The 7526-nt window shown below is 51.6% G+C and overlaps 1 protein-coding gene and 1 long non-coding RNA gene across 2 annotated transcripts in view; one reads left to right on the top strand and one right to left on the bottom strand.

Moving 5' to 3' along the window:
• LOC115277906 overlaps positions 1-2677 on the top strand; it is an 8151-nt gene extending 5474 nt beyond the window's left edge. Inside the window, exon 2 of the long non-coding RNA XR_003902574.1 lies at positions 2441-2677. This is a non-coding gene — a long non-coding RNA (uncharacterized LOC115277906). The remainder of the gene's footprint in view (positions 1-2440) is intronic.
• TMEM132B (transmembrane protein 132B) overlaps positions 1-7526 on the bottom strand; it is a 289917-nt gene that overhangs the window by 204891 nt on the left and 77500 nt on the right. The window lies entirely within an intron of this gene.

The following is a 7526-nucleotide window of genomic DNA, read 5'->3' as shown; positions in this document are numbered from 1 at the left end:
ATGGAGTACTACATGGCAATGAGGAAGAATGACATATGGCCATTTGTAGGAAAGTGGATGGACCTCGAGGGTGTCATGCTAAGTGAAATAAGTCAGGCAGAGAAGGATCGATACCATATGTTTGCACTCATAGGTCTAACAGGAGAGACCTGGCAGGGGACCATGGGGAGAGGAAGGGGAAAGAGAGCGGGGGAGAGTGAGGGACACAGATCAAGGGAGACTACTGAATACTGGAGACGAACCATGGACTGAAAGGGGAGGGAGGGGGGGATGATGGTCATGGTCGGGGGCACGTGTGGGGAGAAGCACTGGGTGTTCTATGGAAACTAATTTGACAATAAACTATTATAAAAAATAAATAAATAAATAAAAAGTGTAGCATTGCTGGATGATAAAAGGCAAACAAATACCACACCATAGACTCTCATTCCTGGTAACATTTTTTTTTTGCAACCATTACAAATTCTGCAAAATATACTTTTCTCTTTTTTACACCTTATTTATTTATTTTTGAGACAGAGACTGTGCGAGCATGTGTATAAGCAGGGGAGGGGTGTGGGGGGGCGGGCAGTCAAGAATCCCAAGCAGGCTCCACACTGTCAGCACAGAGCCCGACGCGGGACTGAATCTCGCAAAGTGTGAAATCATGACCTAAGCTGAAGTCAAGAGTTGAACACTTAACTGATGGAGCCACCAGGGGCCCCTGCAAAATACACTTTTCTGTTGATTTAATTGGGGGGGCCTCTTCAGGGCTGTCCTTGGTGAGCCTGCCTTGCCCAGAGGACGACACAATTGTAATGGGGAGACTGGGGAAAAGACACAACCACGTAGGGGCTGACGCATCTTTTCTCCAGGGAGCTGTTCAGAAAGCAGGTTCCCTACAAAACCCGGCATGATCTCACTTGCTTGTGCAACCTAAAATACAGTTCCAGAAGCACAGGGCAGCACAGGGACTGCTGGGCGCTGGGGCTGGGGAGGGGAAGTGAGGGGTGTGGGTCAAATTTTCAGTCATGCAAGATGAATGACCTCTGGAGAGCTAACAGAGAGCATGTGGCACAGTTAACAATCCTGGATCATAGGCTACAGTTTGCAAGGAGCACAGGTTTTAAATTAAATCTAAACACACGTACACATAGACACATACACGCTAGCCATGCGGAGGTAATGGGCCCGTTAATTAGCTTAGTTGTAGTGATTATATCTACATGAGCACTTATATCAAAACGTCAAATTGTACACTTCAAATATACGCACTTTTTATACATCAGTACTATCTCAGGAAAGGGAGGGAGGGAAGATCTTTTCAAGTGTCATCAATACGGCCAGTGGTGGTCAGATTAATTACTGGAGAAGCAGAGTTATTACCGTGCTCTCCTCCGATTATCTGTCAAACTCTACTCACTACTCATCTGTCATCACGCCAGCACGGTGGCGTGCAGGGCCATCACGGGGACAAGACAGATGTGATTTCTGCCCCAAGGAGCTGGCAAACCCTGGAGACGGGCACATCCAGTGTACACGAGACAATTAGGAAACTAACACCCTTAGAAATGCCCACCCTAGGGGCGCCTGGGGGGCTCAGTCGGTTGAGCGTCCGACTTCAGCTCAGATCATGATCTTACAGTTTGTGAGTTTGAGCTCCACATCAGGCTCTGTGCTGACAGCTCGGAGCCTGGAGCTGCTTCAGATTCTGTGTCTCCCTCTCTCTCTGCCCCTCCCCCGCTCATGCTCTGTCTCTCAAAAAGGAATAGAAAAGAAGGAAGGAAGGAAGGAATAAAGGAAGGAAGGTAGGAAGGAAGGAAGAAAGATAGGCCCATCCCAGGAATTCCCCACCTAGCAATCGTCCTGGGGAAATAATCCAGAGATCGATCAGAAGGGAGATCACTGTCGCAAACAGGTTTCTCACAAGTAAGATTTATCACAGCAACACGCTGGAAGCAACGTGAAAACCCGTCACGAGGAACACAACTAATAAATGTTGAAAGCCCTACTGTGTGTGGGACATGAGGCAGGTCAGCAGCACCACGATGTCAACGAATGTGGAGGATCATGAGAAAATGCTTACAATGTGTCAAGTGAAAAAGCGGTCATCAAAACTCTATTTAAATAATCCCAAACCTGTGTAAAATGCAACATGTACTATGATACATAATGTGTATTACATAGAACGCACACGCATACCCACATGAACACGCACACCGCTTGCTGGCTTCATGCTACTGACTACGTGTCCTCCCGAACGTGCCCCGTGCTGGGTAGGATCTGGATGGACACGGAAGTGGGGACGACTTTGCAAAATTAGCCTAATCTTAAGGAACATTTGAGCTGTTGCCGCCACCCAGGGGCAATTTGTATTTTGACAATGTCAAGCCGTCGAAGCGCCATTCCCTGTGAAATTTAAATTAGTTTGTTATTGGTTTATTTCCCCTCCCCAAACCAGGAGTTTGACTTCCAGGTGAAGCTGACCATGAAGTGATTGGCACAAAGGAAACATCTGCCTTGCTCATGACAGTCGCTCCAGCGGGCAAGGTGGGCACCCAGCCGACCAGACTCGGGAGGCAAGCGGCGGGTCCAAAGTTTACCTTCTTGTAAAATTCAGGGGAAGCCCAAGGCAAGGTTGAAATTCTGACTCATTTTCAAGCGTGGAAAAGGAAATTAAAATGTATGCAGGTTTTAACAGGCTCTGTTTTCTTCGTGGACTGGTTTTTATCTTCTGTTCTTTACCATTTGTGTCGATATTTTATACCTCTCAAACACTGATTCGCAAGAGATGGAAAGCCGTGTCTCCTCTCTTGTTTATTGTGGCCAAAGCCTGTGTTTGAGCTGAAATAACAGCGTGAGGTTTACAATCCTGTCCTGCCATAACTCAAGCAAAATGCCGCACAAATTGTGTCCGAAAGCGGGTATGGAAAGCCGTAAACACCAGCAGCCAGGGTCTCACTTTGTCCTCGAACAAGATCGCAACAAAATAGGATATCCGAGCCATGGGGCTGGGGCCGATCCACGGCCCAAGATGTGACCACCCCTCGCCTTGCTCCCCGAGTGGCACAGAGTGGCACCGTTCTTCTCCTTAGTGGGACACAAGGCTCTGAATGCGACACGAGGTCCTATTCAGCCTGCTGATTTCCTAGACAGCGATTCACTGCCCGTCCCTGTGAGGTGGCTGCCAAGAGCATGAAATGAGGGAGCCTCACGAGGTCCAGCCGGGCAGCGCTGCCCATCACCGCCCTCCTCGTGAACTGGGAAGAGACTCAAGGTCAGGTTCGCTGAGAGCACAAGGTGGTCCCAGAAGGAAGCACACGGCGATGGCCGAAACCTCCCAGAACGACACAATGCACAGGAAACCGGGAACCCTGGCCGGACCGGAGTGCATGGAACAACACCGCTGCCGCGTCGGCACATAAAAGCATCCCTGGCCTTGAGCCCCGGTTGGGATCGGCGGGGCCGAAGGTCCTGAGCCCCAAGACGATGCGGCGTGACCCTGCTCCCACACACAGACTCATATTGTCACTCACATCGCCCGCCTACCTGACAGCTCCTTGTCGGTCCTGTGGCTCCCGGTCGCCGCCTGAGGGTCCCGGCCTTCGGCATTCCCAGGGCACACGAGACGACCCGGGCACACACGGCCGGGTGTGGAAGGCTCTGGGAAAAACACCTGCAAGAGACCTTTGTCACTGATCTGTGTGGTCCTGACTCAGGGCTGATGGTTCTCCGCCCGGGCTGGGCACAGATGCACAGGGTAGAAAATATATGGTACCTGGGCCCGCCCAGCAAATAGATCACATGGACTCAGGCGGGGCCCAGTGTTTCCTGTGTTCCCTAGATGGTTCAACAGAATAGCAACGGGAGAGCACCTCTCTGAAATGTCAAAGACACCACTGAGCACACAGTAGGTGCTTTGCACGTATAATCAAAAGTTACGTCATTCACTGACTTGAGGGTACACGCCTCAAGTCCATTAAGGACCAGATGTGACTATTCAGACGGTGATCAGACAAAAGACAGAGGCACGAGGACCGATGGAATCACCGCCGTCCCCACCTGCCTGCTCCTTGTGACGCATCGAGAACTATCCTAAAGCATCTCACAGGAAGTAACTCTTAACCTTCACAATCTTCTGATGAGGAGGATTTGATTATTATCCTCGCTGGTTGATGGGGAAACTGAGGCACAGTGGGCTGGGGGACCCACCTAAGGCCACAAGGCTAGGAAGCATCCGAGGCGGAATTCTGTCCAGGCAGGCCACCATCCGCGCTGTGCGGGCGCCAGCCGTGACTCAGGAGCTGCAGAGGGGCCTCTGAGTCGCCCAGTGCTCCAAGCCCAAGATGACATCACCAGCTGGACAGCGTCCAGAAGAGGAAAAGCAAGAAGCAAAGTTTCTCCTGGTCGTGAGAGAAATCCGTCCGCTGGGCACTCCCGCTGGGCCCCCAGGGACACACAGCACGTCAGCCCCTCTACCCCGCCAGGGGTGCATCTGCACGCTTCCTGCAGGGCCCCTCCCTGCAAGGTGGCCCCAGTGGTGACGGACAATCAAGGGATAGCGAGTCTGCAGGTGACAACGCTGAAGGAGCGCAGGCAGAGAGAGCAGACGGCTGGGAGAAAGTCCGGCCTCACAGAAAAGCAAACTCCAGGCTTTGATCAGAGAGAACCCTGCCCTTCCCCCTCCCCCCTACATACAACCTTTCTTATCAAACTGGCCAAGGACTTAGAAAGAGACAGGTAGCAAAACACTGGAGATTATATCCTGGGTTGAAGTCTGGGGATACAAATACTCCATGTAGATGATAAAAGGCCAAAGCACAATCTTTAAAAGGTAACAGAAAAAAATAAATAAATAAAAATAAAAATAAAAGGTAACAGAGAGTACCCATCTTTTTTTTCAGGGTGATTCACCACCGCTTTTATGCCAGGAAAGCCCTCCTCCCGTCCCAAGATCAAATGCATGCTCACAGGCTTTCAACTAGTCTTCTGTGGGTGAGCGTGTGTGTACACACGTGTGAGTCTACACGTTTACATTTCTTTTCTAATAAGGTGTATTTGACAATTAAAATTGTATATGTTTAAGGGGTATGATTTGATGATGTGATACACATATACATTGTGAAATAATCGTCACAATCAGGCTAATTCGCTTGCGAGGGTGTTGGGCATGGGAATTTGCTTGATTTACTCCCCCCTGTTTTTGTTAGTGAGAATATGAGAGGCCCACCCTCTTCACGGATTTCGGGCATACTGAACTCCTGAACCTCTCATGGTGTGTACAGCAAAGTGAGAATCCGGTAATGGTAACTAGCAGAACTGAATCCACCAGTGGGAGAGGGGTTTTTTTAATCTTTTTAATGTTTATTTATTTTTGAGAGACTGAGTATGAGCAGAGGAGGGGCAGAGAGAGAGGGAGACACAGAATCCGAAGCAGGCTCCAGGCTCCAAGCTGTCAGCACAGAGCCCGACGCAGGGCTCGAACCCACGAGCTGTGAGATCATGACCTGAGCTGAAGTCGGCCGCTTAGCCCACGGAGCCCCCCAGACGCCCCCGCCAGTGGAGTTTAAGTGGAATTTATAGCTTAAGAGAGGGGGTATTGAACGCCTTGGGGGTGGAGTCTTTAAAGAAGTGATTAAGTTAAAATGAGGTCACCGTGGTGGCCCCAATCTGGCATGACGGGTGTCCTTATAAGGGCACTGCCGTGGGCACACACACGCGCACACACATGTGTACACACACTCAGGAAACACCACGTGAGGATACGGGAGAAGCCGTCTACACGGCGAGCAGAGAAGCCTCAGACAGAATCGACCTGCTGACGCCACAGTCTTGGGCATCTGGCCTCCAGAGCCATGAGGAAATCAATTTCTGTGATTTAAGGCACTCGGTTTGTGGTGCCTTGTCACGGTGGCCCTAGCAAACTCACAAAGAGGTCACCGCTCTATCAGATTGCTGGCACCTGGACTGGCCTAGGGTTTGCCTCCATGTTAACTTTAGAATCATTGTGTCAAACGGCCCGTCCCAGAGCCCAAGTGGACCCTCGCTTGTACGCGAGGCTCTGCACGTGAGGGTCAAGAATGCCTTTCAAAACTCTGATAGATTTTTCTGTGTGTTTTCGACTCTCCTCCAATGAACATGTCTTGCTTATTCAGGCCAGGAAAAATATCGACAATTTTCCTTTTAGAAAGAAAGAAGCGGAATTTGATTTCAAGTGGTAGAAGGAACACACTCATTTCCCCGCATCTCCGCAGAAGCTCCACAGACATAACAGCATAAAAAAGTACAAAGAGGAAGAAGCCTATTATCCAGAGAAATGGAAGGAGGCATCTGATGATCACATATTTCAACAAGTCTGTGGAGAGAACACTTGGAGGGAAGTGCACTGATGGGGGGCCAGGCAGTGGAGGGAATCTTGTGCTAGAATCTTCTGCGTGGGCCTCAGAGGGTCTCAGGCCACCGCGCCCACTGGGACCCAGGCTCGATGTTGGCACACGCGGCAAGGCCGGGGGAAAGTGGGGCGTAACTGAATTCTGTAGCCAGGACGCTCCCTGCAGACAGGCCCTCCTCCCAATGTCCCCACCCTGAGTAAAGGCAGAACAGAAATCCCCAGTGGAGACTCAGCCTTCTCTAAGGAGCCTGCACTAACCCTTCAGAGAACGTCAGGCATCCAAATGTGGGAGCTGGTGCTGTCATCCTGAGTGGGGACGTAGGTGGGACAGCCCCGTGCAACCGTGGGGACCAAAGCTACACACCGAGCAAGTCATGCGGGATGTCAGGAGCAGGCCACCGCAGGAGATAAATGAAAAAACAAAATAAATTAGCCCTTACTTGCTACACCCCGGGGCTGGTAAGACAGGAGGGTGGGAGGGTGTGTGCGTTGCCCTCATCCTGCTCTCTTCTACGGAAGCCCTGCGGCCAGATGTGTTCCTCCAGGAGCAGAGCTAGACTAGTGCGCACAATTCTAGAAATGACCACAAGCAGACCTGACCGCGGAAATGGTCAGACGTGGCGGACTTTGGGGAGGGAGATCACAGACACAGAGGGATAGAGACTGCCGCCTTTCCCTGGAGGTTGCGCCACTGCCTTGTCATCTTCCCCGCGGGTGCGCAGGACCGCGATGATGAGTAGATTTCGTCCACAAGAACCCCGAACTCGCCACCCAGGGGAGGGAAGCACTGAACGCGACGGAAGCTGGAGCAGGGGTGCGAAGGGAGAGCAGATTGAGTCTAGACGATGAGGCGTCGTGCGCCGTGTCTGCGGGAGAGATGGCTCCCCGTCACACAAAAGTCTCTCTATCCATAGAATCGCATATGGCCGCTCAACTCGGAGCCTCCCCGGCCTCCCCGCACCTGCTTCCAGCTCCGGCCAATGAAATATGAATACAAGCGCCGCGTATCACGCTGAAGCCAAGATGGGCATGTTTCTCCTTCCCGTCGGGAGAAGACGAGGGGTCTGAGGCCCCCGGTCGTGGCAGAGCCATGAGCTGGACGGAGCCCGGGCTCCCGAGCTCCACCCGAGGACGGCCTGCCGGCGAGAACACCCAC

This window comes from Suricata suricatta, chromosome 14 (genome assembly GCF_006229205.1).
Source record: "Suricata suricatta isolate VVHF042 chromosome 14, meerkat_22Aug2017_6uvM2_HiC, whole genome shotgun sequence".
NCBI classification, from domain to species: Eukaryota; Metazoa; Chordata; class Mammalia; order Carnivora; family Herpestidae; genus Suricata; species Suricata suricatta.
The sequence above is the reverse complement of the archived record's forward strand: the minus strand, read 5'-3'. Positions and strand labels throughout refer to the sequence as shown.